General features: G+C 29.8%; 1 pseudogene; it reads left to right on the plus strand.

Moving 5' to 3' along the window:
- Positions 1 to 1,479: 1,479 nt before the first annotated feature.
- Positions 1,480 to 1,598, plus strand: LOC112481511 (annotated as a pseudogene).
- The last annotated feature ends 7,576 nt before the right edge of the window (positions 1,599 to 9,174 follow it).

Here is a 9,174-nt window from a genome sequence, read left to right on the forward strand (position 1 = left end):
ATTTGGTAGGTGAGACTTGGCCATGCTCAGTCTAGGGCTAGTTATTTCTCGCTCCTGAGGTAGAATATTCCTTTGTGTAGTCTATCCAGTATTCTCTGAATCAGAGTTTATTTCTGGCTCTGAGTGCCAGACACTATTACCACTAATATTTTGGAGTGCCTTTTTTTTTTTTTTCTTTTATCTTGATATTCCACCTTGTTGCCTAGGTCTCTCCAGACTCTCAGATTTCTCTCTTCATCTCCGGGAGTCCACCAGGCATTGCATAGACTCCTCTGCCTTGAACCATGAACTAGAACCTCTCAAGAGAATTAGCTGGGAAAACATATGGCTCAGCTAATTTTCCTGTCTCTAAGAGTTCATAGTTCTTTGTTGCCTTCTGTTCAGTGTTTTGAAAATTATTTCATTTATTTTTTTCTCTTTGCTGCTTATATACAGAAAGAGGTGGAAGTTCCTATATTTTTCAAATCTAAGTAAATTTTTGCTAAGTAAATTAAAGTTGATTTTAATTGATAAGGAATCTAATGAACACTTATATAAGCAAAGAATAATAAAACTGACAACTAAAAATTTTCAAGGTCTTATTCTTTTAAATTAAGCAGATAAAACAATTTATTTCATAGACACACAATTGTTCAGGGCCAACTTATCCATTAGGCAGAGTGGTTAGGGCCTATGATAATTTTAGGGGCCCACAGAAATGCTTTAATATCTGTTAAAATCTAAAGGAAACATGAATGAAATTTTAGGTTGAAAAAATATCTCAATGTAATCTTAATGTATTTGTCATTAAACTAGTAAAGCTATAAAATATAAATTTTATCTTTTTTTTTTTTTAATGGAAAAAGGAGATCATAAAGACAAAAATGCCCATGGCCTGTGAAAACCACAATGAAGCCCTCTACTAACTTCTTGCTCTTCTCCATTGTTTATTGTAGAACTTGGCACTTTATGCACTTTCTTTCTACTCAGAGACAACTTATTTAAATTGATTTCAATGGTCAAGTGGATAAACTATTCAACATCCTAATCTCTCATTTGCCTGATATTTGTTTCAATACTAGTGGTATTCGATGTCAGTATACCTCCAGAACCCATTCTCATAATCATAACCTACACCTTGGCATTATTCAGAAACACTCCACAGTTCTTCATTCTTAGACTATTATTTTTGATTACTCTAGTCATGTAATTTTGTTATTTATACTGTTCTTCAACCGCTAGTTCCTTGATTTCAGTCATTAATCTCAATTCACTTTGTTTTCATTTCTTTCGTTAAACTATTTTCTATATCTTCAACTATTTTTCTACAAATATGTTCAACTATTATATATATTTTCTAAATCACTGCAATTATTTGCCTACTTTTATCTTTTGCCAAGGCCTGTAAGTGCCGTTAGAAAAAATAACTCATATAGATTGATGTCAGTACATATTTTTGGTGTCCCACTTTAACTGATCCTTCAAAACTATTTTAAATTTGTCTACAGCCATGCTACCCTGAACAAGCCTGATCCTGTCTGATCCCTGAAGTTAAGCAGGCTTGGATCTGGTTAGTACTTGGATGGGAAACCACCTAGGAAGACCAGGTGATGCAGGCATAAAAAATAAAAAAAAGAAAAATAAGGGATTGTAAGCTGACAAAGTCCTTGCAATATGTGAGGTCAACCAAGGGTTGCCTCACCTAAAACAAAACAAAACAAAACAAAAAAAAACTATCTTAAAGTCATAACGATTCTCTAATCTCATCTCACATTTACTCCATAGGGCATTAGAAAATTTCTCCAATCTAGATACTAAAACTCTGCCACACCCTTTTTCAAATTCAGCAGATGAGGAAGGTGATTTAAATGATCAAGTAGGAAGCTCCTCAGCTTCTTGATCCACATCTGCATTTGTAACAGCATTTGCATATGTGCCTTCTTTCCCGTAAACATAGAAGCCATACCCTTTTTCTTACTTAAAATCAGTGCCTCCATGAGTAAACTTAATGAGGTTTTGAAGAACTTAAATAATGCTTATGAAACTTTAGTGTACATACAAATCACTGTGAATCTTGCGAAGAATATAGATCTTGGGTGATGCCTCAGATTCTGTGTCTCTAATGAGCTTGAGGATGATGCTTATGCTTCTCGTCCATAGAACACATATTTAAAAATAGCTTAATATGTTTTGTCCTACTAATTAACCTTTTTAAACTCTTTCACTGTTTCTTTCTACTTTATTTTTACATATGAATTGAAACACAAACTGTCATCTTACAACTTAGAAAAATATTTCGCCTCATGACAACTCTACTTAATTATTATCTATTTCATCCCTTTCCCAGTAAACTTTATATAAGTGGAATCTATCATTTTCCTTCATATTTCTTGCTTCTTAGTTATTTTTCATTATATTGCAGTCTGGTTTCTATTTGAATGATTCTGCTGAAACTGGTATTGATCTAATTTCTAAAGAACTTAAAAATTCTAACCCAATGGATAATTTTCATCCATTTTCTTATTTTCATTGTTACTATATTTAATTGTTGATATTGTTGCCCACTCTTCCTTTCTGGGTATTTTCTATGTTTCCTCTAATTCTATTTGACCATGCTACGATTTTATTTATCTTTTGGGCACTACTATTCTGCCGATTTTCCTGTTTTTAGTTTTTAATTAACCCTTGTCTCCCTTTGAATATCATTCCAAGGTGACAGTCATATGCATTTTAGTTACTATCTGTATGTTTAATTTTTCTCATATTTTTATCTGTAGTTAATATCTATTTTCTTTACTGTAAATCCATAAAATAAACTACCTACTGAAGAAATACATTTGAACAGTTCCTGATGGACTCCATCTTAACAAATGCCAAGCTGAACTTATCCTCTCCCACCAAATCTTTTTTTATTTTTTTGTGCTTCCCATCTCAGAGAATACACAAACTGGAAATTTAAACCTCACCATTTACAACTCTAGCTATCATTATTTCAAAGACAGCCAATCGGTTATCAAGTTCCATTGATTCTATCTCCTAATTATTTGTTAAATGCATTCACTTTTGTGCATACCACCAGACATCTATTCATTTGCATCACCATTATTATTTTTTCACTTGGCTTCGCATAACCATTTCGAACTCTTTTTACTGCTGTTCTTTTGTCTGGCAATATATATACTTAGTGAAGACACAAAAATGTTTCTAAAATGCAAATATCTCCATTTCACTTGTCTGCCTAATAGTGCTTAAGAGCTTCTGTTACCCTCCAGAAAAAGTACAAACATTTTAGTGTGCTATATATATATTCTTTTACAAACTTACCCATGTGTATCTTTACAGTCTTTTATAGACTACTATTACTTTGTGTTAAATTTACTGTGACTTTCATACTACTCTCCAAATGTGTCACTCTTTATCTTTCTTTCTGGTGACTACTGTGCTACTCTCTCTTCCAGTAACTCTCTTTTATTCTTTTACTTATAAGACAAATTCCTCTCATCCTTAAGAGCCTCTGAAATACCAACAAACACATTGTGCTGTCTCTTCTTCCTCTGTTTCCCCATAGTCCCAAGAATACACTTATTATAACATGTTTTACATAGTGATGCTATTGCATTTTACTTGTTTGTAGCTCTTCTGTAAACTTTTTGAGAACGGGGAATATTATGTAACATTCTAATCATGGCTAGCATAGTGAAACCTATAAAAAGTATGAGTTAAATTCCTTTTGTAAAGAAAAGATAAAGGAAAGAAGTTCTCCAATAAAATGTTATCTCTAATGAGTGTTAATGTGGTTTTGTTATATCCACTGAGTCCGGAGCTATTTTCTCTATTCATCAAGTCAGTATTAGAATACATAAATCCAAATTATTGCCAAAAGTTCTGAATTCATTCCTTACATATCACCTACAGTATTACTATATATTCAGCAAAAAAATAGATTGGAGAATTCTTAAAATAATAGCCTAGAATCAAGATTAAAAATATACTTTTGGAATAAAATATAGAAAAAATATGAAAAGGTAATATTTGTCAGCTTTATTAATAATCAAACATTCTTCATTAATTGTTTATACACAGCCATTTACCAGTGCTTTGATATCACAGTTAACCAATGGTTCTTTTTAAACTTTATAAAAATGGAAACACAGAATGTGCTGTTTTATAGCTGGCTTCTCATTCAGCGTTATATCCATGGCTTCATCTATTAGGTGTATATCACAATTTTTAGTTTATTTTCGTACTGTATGGTACTGTAAGGATTATATTCTATAAACATAACACGTTTTCTTTAGCCATTATACTATTCTTTAACATTTAACTTCTTTTTATTTTGTGTTCCTAGATATTGACTATAACAACAATACTATTATGAACATGCTAGTATGTGTGTTCACATATTCATAATAGTATTGTTCATAATAGTATATATTTAATATTTTCTTGCATACGACAAACTTGCTAAATTCAATTATCATTTAATGCATCTATTAGATGAGTTCTTAATGTCTCTTTTTATTTATATTATCCTGAAAACAAACATGAGATTTCTGAATATGGAGTCAGACTTATTATTACCTGTCTTAATAATCTCATTAATTCCCTAAGCCCCGTTCTTTCTTTTTAGGGCAACCCAATGAGAGCTAGAGAGTTAATACTGCACATTGCAAAAAGGGATTTCTTATACCTAATGAGTGTTAATGAATACTTTTTCTTCCTGGTTAGGGAAATTTGCTACCCCTACTGAGTCATTCTTCTTTTTCTCAAACCAAAGACCCAATGCTTTCTATCAGATATTTTATCAAAACTACTTTATAGTCCAGTATTCATGATTTTAATCAATCGTTTTTTATATTCTCTTTGGCATACACAGTAGATCATTTATTTTACTAACTAGATTTTGATATTAATCTCTCTTACTACTACTACTTATTTAATTTTCTAGAAATTTCTTATTTTTCTGTCTAATGATAGACTTTAGTGTAAATTTGAGTGGTACCATAACTTTTGCAATGGATAGATGCATCTATTTATTCTATCACTATGTTTTATTTGTGTCTGCTATATTGTACTTGAAATTGAACTACTTTTGCAAAATATAAAGAAAAAAATATTTAAAACCCTCACAGATTGATGCGTAAGTACAAATTATCTCTTTATCTCTCTATTTTAATCTGACTTTAAATTTATATCATAAATGATTCTTTCTAAATCTCCAATAATTTTAATGCATTTAATTAAACTGTTTTATACAATGAAAACGTGCAAAAGACCAAATGATATATGTTAATTTTCAGTTGCTTTTAAAGATACAGAGATACTACATTAGATAGTTTGACTTTGAAATAACATACAATTGATTTTTTTCTCTATTTGATTTGGATATGATGACATAAAATATTTTAATACTAAAATTGATAACTTGTCTAACTGTATTCTATCAGTCGATAGAGATTGAAGAAGAATGTAATGACATGTGGCATATCATTGAGGACATTACAATTAATTAAACAAACTAAAGTGTTTGGATTTAATCTATGTTTCAAACAATAGAATTGTCACTTATTAGTGACAATAGAATTAATTATTCTGTGAAAAGTTAAGGAAGCTCTATAAATAAACAGTTACTAGCAAAAATTATTTTCCTCTCCTGTAGTTCATGGTATATTAGATTATTACATAAGATCAACAAGTACTGTTACATATCCTGCGAAAAGAAGTAGAGAATTTGTTCAAAATAATGAAATTTTCATAAGATTATTTAATGTAAATATCTGTTACATGCCTAGCTCTTTTGTGATTGTCATCTGAGGGAAAACTACTTATGAATTTTTAAATGTCAAAAATACATATTAATTTGTTAAGACATAGAATTTAAAGGAGTCTAATATATTAAGCTTTATATTTTCTCAATATTTTCACATTTTAATATATATGTAAATAAAATATGGAGTTTCTAATATCTTTTTTCTGTATCACATCAGCTGTCTACTTTTGAATATATTTCATTATTAAACACAAGTACATATAAATATAACTTATGATTAAATACGATAGCAAATTTTATTTTACCACATGATCAATTATTATTGAAATCATGTGTTTGCAGATTTTTGTTTCTTCTAACAGTTATTAACTTTTAACCTAATTCGAAATGATTTAAAAAATGTAATTTTAAAAAGAATAGTAATATAATGACCATGATGTTGCTATTGTGCAAAGAGCCATTCTTTACTAATTTTATATGTAGCATATACATTTATTTGTTTGTGCAACAAATAAAAAGATTTTGCATGTAGAGATCTTTAGCTAAGTAAGTTAATAGACACTGTAAATTAAATTCAGAGCAAGTCTAACCAGTAAACAAGATCTGCAGCCCATTCCAGGTAAAGTCCTGCTGACAGTCACTTAGTGACTTCTGAATAAAGCTAAAACAAATACCCTCATTAAAATCATGGATAAACAATGGCTTACAGAGTACTAACATATAAAAAAGCTTCTACTGAAAGGTTCAAAAGGGTTGGACATATTGAATTTTAATTGATTAGGCATCAGTTATTTCCTTAAGGACTCACACCTTTAAGTCTTCATTTGTAGAACTATCTGAGACCACTCTATGTTCTTTTCTATTTTGCTGAAAAACTTACACACATTTCTCTTCCTTCCAGATAATGTGGTAAAATAATATATTTTTGATAAAATTTTTATTTTTAAATTATTTTGTGTTACTTTTCTATAGAAGTGAATATGCCTGTTATATTTTTATGGATTTTTGTTATTGTCATGTACTCTTGGGAAATAAACTTTATAACAGTTAAGACAATTATTAATATTTCTGCCAGTCATATGTTAGAATGTAATTTATTTTAAAGGAATGTCCTCTACATATCCATGAAGTAATTATTCTCCATATTTTCTTATATTTAAGTCATCTAAATATAAATGCTATATTAAGAAATAAATTAATTCCGTGACACAGTGTGTAGATCAATAGAGTGAGAAGTAGTCAATTGCCCAGACTGCTTTTAAGAGCAGTCGCAAATTTTAAAAATGCAAAGGGCTTCGACTTCCAATCCCAGTGAAACTGCATGTGTTACTGATTTAAGTTTAGTTTTAGATACCTTGGATGTAACATCTTCAAATGGGATGATAAATATGCATATACCTTTAACGTTCACATAAATTAAATTTTCTTTGTCCCTAGAGATAACTTATTATTTTCAAAATACATAATTATTCTAAATGTGAATATTTTCATCCCATCCCTGTGATGTTTTAATGAAACAGATTGCCGGACATGTTCAGAGTTAAATTAAGAATACTCAGTTTTAGAGTCAAATTAAGACTATTCTTGAGTTCTTAGCATATTATGCCTGGTCGGCCATCACATATTTCACTTATTTGTTCTTTCACGATGATACCTGTTGGTTACACTCCTCCCTTCTTTAAGAATAACACATAATGGACAACCTTGAATATGTAATCCTATAAATGTTCGTGATGACTTTTTTGAGATGCACACTCAGGAGTAGGCTATTTGGTTCAGGAATCAACACATTTATTTCCACTAATTACCGTATTTTTTCTTCTTAAAGTTCCACATTGTTCACAGTGCTACCTACAGTTATAAAAATTCTTGTTTTCTCACATTCTTAGAAATTCTTGTTTTATTACTTTCTTAATTACACATTTTAATATGTATTTTTTACCTTTGTCATTTTATTGACATAGTGGTATTCTAATTTTTAAATATCTCATAGACACAGTTGCCTATTTGTATATGTCTGTTTCAGAGTTTAATTTGCCGTTACATATATGTCATGTGAATTATAGAATGAATTTGAAGAATTTCTTAGAAAATAAAACCAGAATTTGAATTGGGATTTTATTGAATTGGTGGATTTGGAGGGGGATGTTAAATATTCATTTAATATTTTTCTGTCGCTAAGCATTGAATATTCAAATATTATTTAATTTCATTATACACATTAAAATTTTTTGACATAAAAATCATATTCATTCTTTTAGTTTGATTTCTACATATTTTATAGATTAAACCATTGCATTGAATAGTAGTTTTTTTTTTTTTTTCTGTAGCTTACAGTTGTTGATATTTTTGCTGTTGATTTTTTTTTTATGTATTTTTATATCTGGCCATCATGTTGAATTCAATTAATTTTGATAACTTGTCTATTTTTCATGGCATTTCTATGTATGATCATATTATTTGCAAATATTGGTATTTTGATCCCTTCTCTTCTGATTTCTCTTTTACTTACCTTATGACATTGTTTGGGTGATTCAATCATATGTAGTTTCCAAGCCTTTTCTTTTGGAATGGTAAGTTTATTCAGAAAAAGATTATGCAGTCTTCTATCTATAAAAACAAGCACACAAACAAACACATGCACACATAAGCAGACAGCTGAGATCATCAAATTTCAGTATATGCATTGTCAGACAATTCCTTTATTTTCAATAAGTTATGGCACCTCATGTATTATTACTGTTTATCTTTTACTTTTTGTCTACCCAGTTTTCTCTTATCAGGGGATCTGTTATTACCTAATTCCTAAAACTTTTTGAAGTTCTTCCAGGTGGATCAATTTATTTATGGGCTTCCTCCATTGACAGTTAAAATTTTGGGTTTAATTTAAATACTTTAACATTTTCTACTTGCCTCTTGGCTTGTAACTTGTATACACACACATATACACATATATATGCATTATATATATATTTGTTAAATTTAGTGAAGTGACATTGATTAATAAAATTTTATAGGTTTCAAGTTTACAGTTCAGTAATATATCATCTCTATATTACATTGTGTGTTCACCATCTAAAGTCAAATCACCTGTCACTATGTAGTTGACCCTCTTTACCCTTTCTGTATGCCCCCTCCCCGCTTTCTCTCTGGTAACTACCATACTGTTGTCTGTGTCTATGTGTTTATATGTGTTTGTCTTGTTTGTTCATTTGTTGCTTTCAGTTTTATATCCCACACATGAATAAAATTATATGGTTCTTGACTTATTCTATCTGAATTATTTCACTTATATACCAGTTTACGTTCCCAAAAGCAGTAGATACATGTTTCTTTTTCTTTACAACCTCTTCAACACTTGTCATTTCTAGTCTTGTTGATAATAGTCTTTCTAATGAGTATGAGGTAGTATATCATTGTAATTT

The sequence above is a fragment of the Pteropus alecto genome, unplaced genomic scaffold, assembly GCF_000325575.1.
Source record: "Pteropus alecto unplaced genomic scaffold, ASM32557v1 scaffold72, whole genome shotgun sequence".
Classification (NCBI taxonomy): domain Eukaryota; kingdom Metazoa; phylum Chordata; class Mammalia; order Chiroptera; family Pteropodidae; genus Pteropus; species Pteropus alecto.